This window comes from Clupea harengus, chromosome 1 (genome assembly GCF_900700415.2).
Source record: "Clupea harengus chromosome 1, Ch_v2.0.2, whole genome shotgun sequence".
Classification (NCBI taxonomy): domain Eukaryota; kingdom Metazoa; phylum Chordata; class Actinopteri; order Clupeiformes; family Clupeidae; genus Clupea; species Clupea harengus.
In genome coordinates, this window is record NC_045152.1 from 8736482 (window position 1) to 8749294 (window position 12813).

The 12813-nt window shown below is 43.1% G+C and overlaps 1 protein-coding gene across 5 annotated transcripts in view; it reads right to left on the reverse strand.

Moving 5' to 3' along the window:
• elfn1a (extracellular leucine-rich repeat and fibronectin type III domain containing 1a) overlaps positions 1 to 12813 on the reverse strand; it is a 69642-nt gene that overhangs the window by 17021 nt on the left and 39808 nt on the right. The gene's annotated exons all lie outside the window — the stretch shown is intronic.

Genomic DNA, 12813 nt, shown 5'->3' on the forward strand with positions numbered 1-12813 from the left:
GACATATTGTGATCACGGAACCACAAATTGAACAAGTGCTCTCCGTTTTCAGTTAAACCACTTAAACAAGAACAAGAATTAGGCTGTAAATAAGAGCCTTGCCTTGTCACAGTAAGTGTCAACTCCAAAGAAAGTTTCGATCAATTCTCTTTAAGCACGTACAGTGCAAGTCAGATAGACAACCTGGGAAAGAAAGACCTTCCCTGTTTAATGCAATTTTCCAGACCATCAACTTTCCCCGCACTCCCTTCTGTGGCTTTTGAGCGGAACAGCTGCCGGGCTGGAGATGAGCGCCGACACCTCTGCCTCTGCTGACTCAGGCCGCGGAACCTTCCAGATCCCCTGTTCTTAAGTGCCGTCAGGAGTGAGGCTTGTGAGAGTCTTGTTTTGATGCGTCAGGTAGGCCCCGGCCTGGCCTGGTGAAGCAGCCCCGCTGTGTGTGTGTCTGTCTGTGTGTGTGTGTGTGTGTGTGTGTGTGTGTGTGTCTGTGTGTCTCTGTGTGTGTGTGTGTCTGTGTGTGTGTGTGTGTGTGTGTGTGTGTGTGTGTGTCTGTGTCTGTGTCTGTGTCTGTGTCTGTGTCTGTGTGTGTGTGTGTGTGTGTGTGTGTGTGTGAGAGAGAGAGCGAGCGGCGGGCTACATGTGTTTCCTTTGATAGGGCCGGGGCTCAGTCAGCATGATTAGGGCTTAAAGAGAGGGCCGCTTTGGGATTTGGGTGTGTCGCCAAACAGATTATTCTGAAAAAGATAGGGGGGAATAAAAGTCCCTGCCAGACAAACAATTCCTCTGCTCAAAACAATTGTGGAGGTGAGCAGTTATTTTTTTTTTTTAAACCTGTAAGCTTTAAATTCAATTTAGTCCTCCAGGGGCGGGTTTATTTTCCTCATTTTTAATTCGCTGTCAAAATAGTCCAATGATTAATTCAAAATATCCATGTGCAACCACAGACATTAAGCTGTATGTTGTCAGTAACTCAATGCACACGAAGGCATACATTTTAATACCAGCTGTCCATCAGTGTTAATCCATTCTGTCAATTAATTCAGATATGCGTGTTTGTTGATGGACAGAAGAACAAAAAGTTAATCTGCACTAGCTTTAGTACTGTTGCTGAAGGCTTTGTGTACACGCATCCTTTCCATATAAACACTGTTGCTAAATCACTGTTGCTCCAGTCTTTCTGTGAGTCTTCCTAGACAAAAACATCTCCCTTTTAATTTGATCAGGTTTTGTACATAATGTAAGTATAATGCGTATCACACGGGGACTAATCGTTAACTAAAGGAAACATAGACAGTTCCAACATACACTCGTTGTTTGCATGTATTTTATGACAGGCAGGTATATCAGATACCAGTTGTGTCTGATATGGGTGAGTCAAAAAAAATGGGAACAAGGTGTTCCAACTGCCAGACATAATCTGAGTGAATCTGACACTCCTAGAATCCATTTTCTGTCAATGGTGCTGCTAGACTCAAAACTTTTCTTTTGTGAGCTAATCACATTATTGGCAAATTGGGATTTTAATCTTAAATCTCACTTGATGCCATACTAGCAATACCACTGCATATGCCATCCTACTTTGCCCAGCAGTTGAACTACAAGGCAGCACCAACTGAGCCGTGCATTTGACGCATGCATATGACTCTGTAATGTCAATATTACATGCCCTTTATTAGATTTGACTTACTTCAAGGTCTGTGAACAAGGAAGGAACTGAGGATTTTTTCATTGCTTCTCTCCACTCTGTAGGCTTTTGTTCCCCCGGCCTTAAATGGTTTGATACTTTAACAAACAGTCAGGTTACCCTGTGTTTGTTCACAGTGATGTTTTCTGTGTTGTTTATGTGAACTTAAAAAAATACCATTTGACACCCTCATACAAAAGATACAGTTGTTTTTGGACATATTTGAGAACACAGTGGAAAATGCTTAACGCACTACAAACATTCCCAACTTCAACTGTGCCTCGTGCTTCTCGCTTTATGTTTTTTTTTTGTTGTTGTACAAGGAGCTCAGATCCAGGCTGTTTAGCCTGTAAACCGCACCTAAAACGCACGGGAAGATTTCCTCCGCACCCTCCTTCTTTTCAAAGATTTCTATCACTTTCAAAAAGCCCCTTTAATCTCCCCATGAGTAATCTAGACTGACGACTGTTGGCTGGCTGCGGTATTTAGAACATGCGCTTCCTCGGCGAAGTGTGAGGTGCTTCGCGTTTTCCCCACCTCCCCCCGGCAGCCATGTCAGCCATAAAGGGAGGTGCTGATCAGAGTGCTGGAGCTCCGACATGGAAGAAGTCGAGGCTGCATTAACATAAGAGCCCACAGGTAAACTCCTTCGTTGGCTTTTCATTTCAAATTCTGCAGTGCTCATCTCTTTCTCTCTCTCTCTCTCTCTCTCTCTCTCTCTCTCTCTCTCTCTTCTCGTGTTTACATTCAAACCACTCTTAAACGATACTCTAGGCTTACTTTCGTGGCACGGACCCTTGCAGAAATCAAGATTGCGGTATTCTCTTTGAGATGCTGGCTGGAACAGAAGTGGGGAAAAAACTGTGTGGCTTTATTTAATTTTAATGTTATGGATGGCGGCCAGATATGTAGTGTAACATCCGAAATACTTGGACAGGATGCAGAGAGTTCTCATCCCCCCACTGGAAGTCTATGATGTATTTCACTTTAATTTGGGAGATAAAAGAAATACCTCTGACTTCCATTTCCTGACATAGGATGTATGAATAGCAAATTATGGCAGTTGGCGAATGAATAAGGCCAAGCTTAGGGAGTGGATGTTTGCAGGGGCAGGGAGGAAAAAATTACGCAGAATCAATCACACAGAGAATATGGTGGCAGCAAGGACATTGGGTCTGTCAGAATATTCCAGTGGCTGTGTGTGATCTATCCGGCGAGACAGCCGCCGCCGAGCAAAGACAGTGACAAGGAAATTGGAAAGAGGTGAATAGAAATGTTTGGGGCTGTCTAGTGAGCGGCTGCTATTTTGTGAGGGTGGAAGGGATATAAGAGTTTTTTTCCTTTTCTCTTCTTCTTCTTCTTCATCTTCATCTTTTTCATCTTCTTCTTTCACTTTCAAGATTAAATCATTTGACATGGCATATTCCCCCGGGGGGCGCAAGCTGGAAAGTAAAGGATGCGCGACCTAGAGATGTGGGTGGCAAGTGTAAACTCAATGGCAGGCAGACAGACAAAAATAAAGAAAGAGAAAGAAAGAAATCGCCTGGGCCGATGCATGCTGTTTATTATTATGCTCGGCGGAAGATGAGTTGCAGAGATTCGAATGTGCACTGGCAGGATAAGGCCTGTTGTTGGTGGCGGTAACACTGGCCGTGTTTAAGATGGAGAGATGCACTCAGGAGGAATTATGGCCTTGGTAAAATGCCGAGCACATGCAGGGGGTGTTGTGCACTCACAGAATATTCTGATGGAGAGTAACAAAAAAAAAAAGAAAACCTGGCATTTGCATTTTTATTGTGTGCTGTCACAAACACAGGGGTAATGGAAGAAGTAAAGGGTATTAGAAAAGCCGGTAAAAGAAAAGTTCCACAGGAAAAACACTGCGGCTAGAACACAGTGAAGCTTTTAACGGATGGACAATCACTATGATTTACTTAAGTAACAGTCAGCCCAGAGCACTCATGACTTGTTTGATCAGAGGTCCACCTCCACCCTTCAAACCATGCCCCCCATGTGAATTAAGATCAGCGGGGTTGCTGTCTAGGCAACCTGTGCTCCCCCCTGACTCCCCCAACTCCAACCACCATCCACCACCCACAGTCCTCCCCACCGAATTCTCTCCCAACAGGCTATGAGTCAGACATCCCACACAGTCTACAGCTGGTCCCCAGCTCTTCAGTCCCCTATGGAGATCCAAGGCCCCATCCAGCCCCCATCCAACTACACAGCAAAGAGATAGCGGCTGACTAGGGACAGCAGACCTGCGGGCTGGTTTCACAAAGATAGTCTTGGACTATGGCTTAGATATAACAAATTGTCAAACTAAATTCATCCGTTGCACAAAGCATTTTAGTTCTTGACTACTGTTTCTTAAGCAGGACTATGGTACAATAAATTCTGGGTAGATTAATACTTTTTTCAAAGTAAAAAATATGGCAAAGTACCCGTGTAACCACATCCAACCGCTCAGCTCAGTTTACCACAGCAGAAAATGTTGGTCTTCTGGAAGAATTCAACAGTTACAAGGACATTTTACCTGGAAAGACTGATATGGTAAAAAATTGCAGTGACATTAAACGGTTTAAACAAAAATGACTAACGAAGGCCTGACTGCTGAATATTTCCAGTGGGTTACCGCGGCCCCTTATCATTGCTCTCCCACAACAACGTTAGCAAACCACACATGTCTTCCTCTTTTTTGTTGCTGGGTGTTACTGGTCAGCAGGTGTCACTGATTGTTACCAAGGTCACATGAGTTAGGCCTGAGTTAGCCTGGGGGTAAAGTTTTTTTGGTTTATTTTTGTGACATGGTCTAACTTGCATTAGACTGATCTTTGAGCAAAATTAAGACTAATACTAGAGACCAGCCTTAAATTTCTTTGTGAAACCAATCTGATCCAGAGTCAGCTAATGTTTGGGTATACCCTCCATGGGCACTTGGTGTACTCAGATAAATCAGAGGTAGCGACCGTTTCCTCAATACTGGACAGAGCAAAAATGAGAGTTGCCCCCATTTGAAACAGTCAGTGCGATTTGGTCCATGATTAAGCTGTTTTCAGAGAAGTCTTCTCTATTTTGTGAACTTTTATCTCTCTCTTCTCATGCGTTTGGGGGCATAACTTTAAAAAACTAAAAAGATGAAACACCAGACTATGATGTAGTTTCCTGTGATATTCTCCTCATGTTCCTCTGCAGTTTTTTTTTTGTCCAACTTGCAACACAAAATGGACCTTGTGGGCCCCTACAAAGAGGAGCAGCCCCGGAATAATAAATATTTCACAAGACTATAATATAGCTGGATTGTTTCCCTGGGAAAACACAGGGGAAAGAGAAGGCTAGAATTAATGAAAGCGAACTGGATATCAGATGACCTTCTCTTATAGCATCTGACACTATTACTCTAATAAAGCCATAAGTTAGCCCTCCCAGAGGCTGGCTACTCTGTCTAGCAAAATCATGGAAGCTTGCCGTAGCACTTCCCCAAATTAAGTCTTTAATTAGTTGTCCATAAAAAGTGACTCTGCTCCAGTGGGGACCCTGTTAACATTTAGGGAGTTTGCCATGATGGTTTAAAGGGAGTGCAGCCTGAATGTTTATGATTTATTTACCAAACCGGCGTGTCAGAGGAATAGACAACCTTTAAAAGCAGGGGAGTCCGCTTCAGGCGCTGTGCAGCGTTTTCAGTCGAGCCATTTCCAAATGAGTACCTTTGGGCCAGAGAAAGGTATTGGTGCTTTTCCTTTTTTTTTTTTTAAGAAAAAAAAAATAGTTCCCTCCCAGGTATCATGTTGTTGGGTAGTGGAAATGTCAGTGCTTGCCAGATTTCATCCAAAGTAGTCAAAATGTTTTTATGAGAAAGTCTCCTCATTTTGAAGAGAAATTACTTCAACAAACAACACTCATGGCTATCGGTATGAAAGCAGCGCACATGCTGTCTGGAAAGAGGTGCGGCCCAAAGAGGCGGCGGCTCAGAAGCATGGAGCTGTTTTTTGGGCCGCCGCATCTTAATGGAGGATTAGGACTGCTGCACCACTAGATGGCACTTTTCCCACTTGGAGAGGGAGAATGGCTGTCTAACCCCGTCACCCCTAAATCAGTGGTGTCACTGATGAATTAACATACACCTCAATGCATACCTCGCATTAATGAGAGGGCATATATGGGGTACAGATATCAAAGATAGCAGGGCCCTGATCCATGAAATAATCTAAAAAAAAAGTTATTCCAGTTCCAACGCATATTAGATCTCAGTGGAGTCTGTACATTCTTTATGGACGGTGCATTAAACATTAATGGCCATTTGGCTGTGGGGCAGCCGTGTCTGTCAAGAAGAATATAATATACACATAGCTGCAGGGGCTATATTGTTTTTGACCAGTGAGCCAGTAGGTATTCATGTCTGCTAAAGATGTTACCTGCCACCTTGCGGATTACAGGAGATTACGGTGTGAATGGTTTAAGTCTTCCTCACTACAGAGCCCGCTTCCATCTCAGCATGTGAGGTCTGGACTAGATTAGCTAACACTTCGCCCATGCTGGGAGATATGAGCACCTCAGAAATGTCTATCTAGTTTGTCTATCTCTGTCTTGGATCCGTGTAGAGGACGGAATGTTGTGTTGGTAATAGGCGTTGCTCCCCCCCCCCCCCCCCCTCCTTTCAAGTGCAATGCGGAACAAAAGCAGATGGTCGGCACCATGCTTTAAAGGTGAGTGCCCTCCGCTTTAAGCCTTTGTTTTACTGCAATCCGTCTTCACTCTGCTTAGAACACACTGAAGCACCCTCCACTGCAAGTGTTGACAGCACCTTCTATTGTGTGTGGGGAGTACGAGTGGTCGTGCATCAAAAATATTTATCCTATACCACAGTTGACTGTTTTTAAACATATTCTTTGATTTCCCTCTCCCGTCACAAGCAGCGGTAGCGGCTGGAGTTTTCGGCTGCTTGTGCAGGCTGCTTGAGCCCTCCCTCCCCTTAATGACCTCAATCCACGGGCTTGAGACAGCCTGAAGGTCACCCCTAAGCCGTCTCTGTGTGTCCACTGGAGGCCCTTGGTAAGCTTGAGAGGTAAATAGTGGTGGTGAACGGCAGAGGTGAGGTTTCACGGGCCATCAGAAAGCACTTAAACACAGCAGGGTAATGACGTGTAGATAGGCGGCGTGCTTCGCCACCATTAATGTGTGAGACCTGCTTGTCAAAGCAAAGCAATGGCTCTTTGACCTCAACCAGACACAGTCATCTCCTGCATGGTGATTGGCAATGTGAAGGATAGAGGCCAATTTACACCTCTATTTGAAAAGCCCAACACTAATCACTCCTATTGTTAATCACACTATAGAAACCAGTCATCTGCCTCATCCTCATATACATGTATATCCTCATATATATATATATGGCTACCAGCTGCAGGCATCACAGGGCATCATCAATCTCATGATAAACAGAGAAAAGATGACTGATGAACAATACCACGCAGATGAGTATGTCACCCTGCATCTTAAGCCATCACTGCTGTGATGTTTCAGGAGCATTATCATGAATAATGTCTCCATCATTGTAAGAGATTCTCCCACCATGTCCCTGATTCTCCCTGAAGAGCAACCATCATGCCATTCGTCCTGCTCTCTATAGTAGTGAGACGGTAGTAGGGGCAAGAGCAGGTCGATTCTCTTAACTCCAGGGAGTCCCGAAATGGAGATTGACATCCCATTCTACCCTTACAAAGTGCATTATTTATTTTTTTGCACTTCACCATAAATAAATCATGCTGCGACTGGCTATGTAATGTGTACGTTGCATTTGTAAATGCATTATCCATTGGAGCAAAGGCCCTGCCCCAAGTCTGTGCCCTCCGCTGGCTAATCCAGATGCTCTTTAAAGTAATCCATTCAAATAACTCTCCGATTCAATTAATTAAGAATCCAAATGGAACGAAGACCAGCTCTTTAATGCACTCTAGCCTCTGCAGAGCACCTTACTGTCCCGACTGCTGTTGTGGGCAAAACAACTTTGATTAAACTGAGGCCTGAAACTTCAAGGGGTATATTTAGGAGTCTGCGCCCAATGTCTTATTTTGTCACTCTAGCCATCAGACTGGCTAATTGAATAGTATGCCCACAGGCCTCCATTTTTGCTGGCATCCATCTTTGTTTTTGCCTGTTTTTATTCAGGGTTTCATGCACAAGACACGTGCAGCTACGGATGCATCAGACAGAGCCGTGAAAATAGATGGACCCCCCCACCCCCCCCTCAGTTTGTTGATTACGGCACCGTACTCTCATTCCAGCCGTGACAGGTGAGACAGATTACTCTGACTGGAGGATGCGTGTGTTTGCCTTACTGTATGTGATAAAATCACCTCAAATAAATCCCAAGGTCATGGACAGGCTCCACTAACCTGTGCAAATACATGTTTCTCCTAGAGTCGCACTGCAGGGGTCTCTGTCGGCGTTCACACAGGTTTGATAAAGGGGGTTTAAAATAGTCTGGAACGGAATGGGATAGAATAGTCAAGGCCACCGAGCAGCATGAGGCGTGAAGAAACAACAAAACAGAAAAGTGTTGCGGTTTAAACAGCCTGAATTTCCCCAAAGCTTCTGTAGGAACATATTCATGGCAAGTTTGTTTTTTAAACAATCAATTAATCAATCAATGAGACAATACAATAATATATCCCAATTTTGGATTAACATTTAGCAAACATTAATCACCTTCTTGCACATCATGCTGTTAGACTTTAAAATGTAAGTCATTAGTGATGAGCAATTGCTTCAAGATCTCTATTTTTCCACTCCCCATATTGATAATAATAATTGCACTGGGAAGCTAATGGATCTGGCAGTAGGAGGAATATACTCTCTCTCTCTCTGCATGTCTCTCTCTCTCTCTGTCTCTCTCTCTCTCTCTCTCTCTCTCTCTCTCTCTCTCTCTGTCTCTCTTTCTCTCTCTGTCTGTCTCTCTTTCTCTGCATGCCTCTCTCGATCTCTCTGTCTCTGTCTTTATTTCTCTGCATGCCTCTCTCTCTCTCTCTCTCTCTCTCTCTTTCTCTCTGTACTCAAAATAGACATGATGACATTTTAGCAAATGCAACAGGTTGTTCTGTGATGTAACAGAACATTAACTCTGCAGAGGGTGTATATGTCCCCATGCAGGAGGAAGCGTTTAGCTCAAGGACCAGAAACGGAGAGATCTTCAGGAGGACCGGGATCGATAGTGCTTACGTATAATCACAACACGCAGAGTTTCTTCAAGCCTACATGATTTAGGGGTGGAAGTAACAAGCCTGTGCTGAAAAATCATACAAGATTATGTTCAGCTGTCCTTTTCCTGTTCCCTCAGCTGCACTTCACAATGATGAGGCCAGAATAATATAACAAAAGATTAGGAGAACTGCAGACATAGTGCACGCGCACAAGCAAATATTCTTTTGGTGTGGTGATTAGAGGTAATGGCTGTTCTAAATACCAAGCTCTAAAATTGAAACGGGAAAGTATAATAACCACAGAGAATGTTAATGCCCTTAACGCCATTTTGTGTTGTGACACTCGTAAAATAACATATTAGAGGTTTATAACTCATTACGATCCCGGAAAGGAGAGTGTTTTCGCTTTCTTCTAAGCCCTTGCTGAAGTCTAAGTGCGTTTAGCGCTGATTGAGATTACAGACTGCCAAAGCAGGAGGCGCGTGGGGTAAGGTCATTGATTTTGTGTGTCTTCAGTCCCGTAGCGTGTCAGCTGTCAACCCCTGATGTTTCACACAGGGCACGCTACCACAGGCTCAGGGTGGACCCATTTTTCAGAAAGCTTCTGAAGTCCCAAACCCAGCACTTAAGGTTTCAAATAGCTCTTTTGGAGTGTTCTCTTGTTGTAAACAATGCTGCATAATGTTCTGGTTAAAAAAGAAAAGAAATACATAAAAGGTTAGAAGGCTTAGAGGAATAGTAATATCTGCCATTATTTCAATATTTTAACAATTTGTGAGTTTTCTGAGTAGTTGCAAGTTCGGTCCCAATGCTGGATTTTATTTATTTTTTTTTTTTTTTGTGAATTACAGAGTACTTCATATTACAGCATGTTACAAGATGGACTTGGTGTAAGGGTTACGTTTAGAAAGTAGGCTACCACTACAGCAATGACACATAAGGTATTCCATATAAGCAAATTACAGTCAATGTGTAAATAACCTATAGGCCATCTATTCTATCGTGAATTCAAAAGCAGATTTTCTCTCAGTGGATGTTTCATGTAGAACCCCAGCATCTTCTCTGATCCCTACAGAATGTTGCCATCACACACTTAAAATCAATCGATATTGTTCCAGAATGGTGATTATATACCTACCATGTGATGATTTTGAAACTTACTAGGTGTTTTATGCACATTTTTGTACAAAATAATGCTTTCTTGCCTGTCTAGTACACAGAGTACAACATTATCTACAATTCTGTGCAGATTAAACATAATTCATAAAAGCTCTGAGTAGGGCTTATATGTATCAATAGAGTTTGCTACTTAGGCAGCTGGCTAACTTCTCAGCTAATGGATCCCAGTATCTACAGAAGAGTACTTAGCAAAATCCCGTCCTGTTATGCCTCAGCTTCAGGCATGGTCAGATATAGGCACCTCACTAGCAAACAGCATTGAGTAGCCTACCTAACAACTTAGCTTACTTATCCAGGACCTGCTGAATGACTTGCTCTAAATATGAGAATATAAGGTAAATGTGGACTTAATGTTTGGGGTGTTAAGCGGAAAAAAAATGTTTTAATACAAGAAAATGTGACTTTTGTGCAATGATATTTATTTTTGTCAATGCGCGGCATATCTACTACAGTCAGAGACCTACAGCTGTAACATGCTTAATTTCTCACAGACAACTCAGAAAACCTTACAGACAACATGTGTGATGGCAACACCTTTTGTATGCTCCACCTACAATGGTTGGGACTGGTGAATCTGGTCTGAAGCGGGTAATACAACGTGGAGTAAAATCAGCTGTGGGAGTATTTGCGCCTGCCCATGTTGTGCTTTCCTGCAGGGTGAATTGTGTAGTCGGCTGTGTCAAGAGGAGGACCTTGTTGCTGCTGATCTTTTAACTGGACCATTTCTGGGTGGTTTCAACTACAGGGCGAGGTTCAGCTGTCGGTGAGGTACAGATGGTGGCAGATGGACTGAACATTTCATCTGGAGTTGCCAAAACAATGGTTTTTGAATGCGACTCTAGTTCCTTTATGGAGCCATTGATGGAGTTGGAGATGAGGACATTATTAGAAAGTTCAGCAATTAGATTTGGTTTATTGTATGGGGCTCGGATTTTTCAATAGTGAAGGACTTGGCGTTCCTCCTTATAGTGGCCTGGTGGTGTTTATGATACCCTGTGGACATCTGATGGTGAATGCTAGAGCCATGTACACCTGATGTGTATTCTTTTGGTTGCATTGCTGTTTGTGTGTCTCTCTTTTTACCATCCTAGGACCCAAGCCCTGGAGTGGTCATCCTATGGTGGGATGGAAGAAGGCTGCAGCGGCTGCTATTTTTGTGGTTTTGGTTCCTAGAGGAACCATTTTGAGGTGGGGGGGGAGGTGTTACGACCGTCTGCCGTCTGCACCCCCAGCTGGCCTTGCAGTGGCAGTGTGAGAACATTAGGTGGTGCTGGGCAATATCACCTCGTTGTCCATTGTCCTCTTTCTCTCTCTCTTTTTGTGTTGGTGCTTCTGTTTGGTGTACTTTCAATAAAAGTGATATTATTTTATTGAAACTTGAAATTGAAAATTTTATTGAAACTGTCCGTATCCGTTTATGATGTGACTCTGAAAAGACTGAAAAGACTGAAGTCTGACACGCTCTCACATCTAAAGACAATAATTATAATAATAATAAAACGTTTTCAAAGTTCTCAAAGACACTTTACATACTGTGGGATAAAAGAAAACAAACAATAAACTCTGTAATAAAGACATAAAAAGGTAAAAACAAAAGAGTTTTCAGTCACAGACTGGTTTTGCAAAGACTGGGGACCTTGCAGGGTCACTATTTGCAAGACTGCAACTAGATTCTTTTTGAGTCTAGTGATCTCATTCAAAAGAATGATGTCACTCTTTATTTTTATGATTCAAGACAGCTTGAGTTAATACTCATTTTTGTCACCGTAAAATTTTGTGTTGTCAGACCATATTGTGTGAGAATTCCCTGTGTGAGAATTTACTGGCTCCTTTTGCACAGTCCAACAGGACTGCAGGTTCCGAGGCCTCACCGGAGTCTCCTCCATGTCTATCTACATGCCTGTACGCACTCTCTTGCTTCCTGTTGGGTGCTGGAAAGAGCTCACCTAATTTTTGTTTGCAATGTCCATGTCACTATTTGCAGGAGCCAAGACAAAAAAAATTGACTATGAAATCTGTGAACTACTCCACCTGCAGCAAACACTGCATGCCACCATGTGTCCTCAACAACCCTTCTCACAGGGGACAAACTTCACACTGTTCATACAATTTACTACTTAAAAAAAGGAAAAAACAATCCCTTGGTAACTGAACCCCATCGAAAGATGCTGGGGAACTAAGACTGCATCTTATCCCTCTACAGTACACTTAGTTGCTCTGTAGTGTTGCAGAGTTGCATCAGCCGTAGACACAGAGTGAGCGCGCTCAGACTGAGTGGGCAGATGTGTGTTGGCAGTCAACACATGTGTCCACTGCATCCAGAGAGTCCCCTCAGAGCAAACACTGCCAACGCAAAATGCCTGGCAAGACGTTACAGGGCTCGGATCATTTTAATTACACGAGAAAAGCTCGGGCCAGTAACTCAATATTTGATGTGCGCCAACATCAAATGTTCAAATTCTTTCTGATATGCTGCTTAATTTTGACTTTCACAGGAAACATCAAAAGATAATCTCGGTCTTGTTGAAATGAAAATTGGAATAATCGTTTCCATGGACACTCTGTGTCAGCGTGGGAGCTTGTAGGGAACATCAAGAGACAATGATGTCAAGGCTTTTTTGGCTTTAGATGATTATCCTTTGACAGGTGGAAATTATTAAAACATTAAAGAAAGCTCATATAGTGGTGCTCCCGCTGTCCACAGTATCAATTATGAATACTTTCTGCCTTTCATATTTCACCTAAAAACTA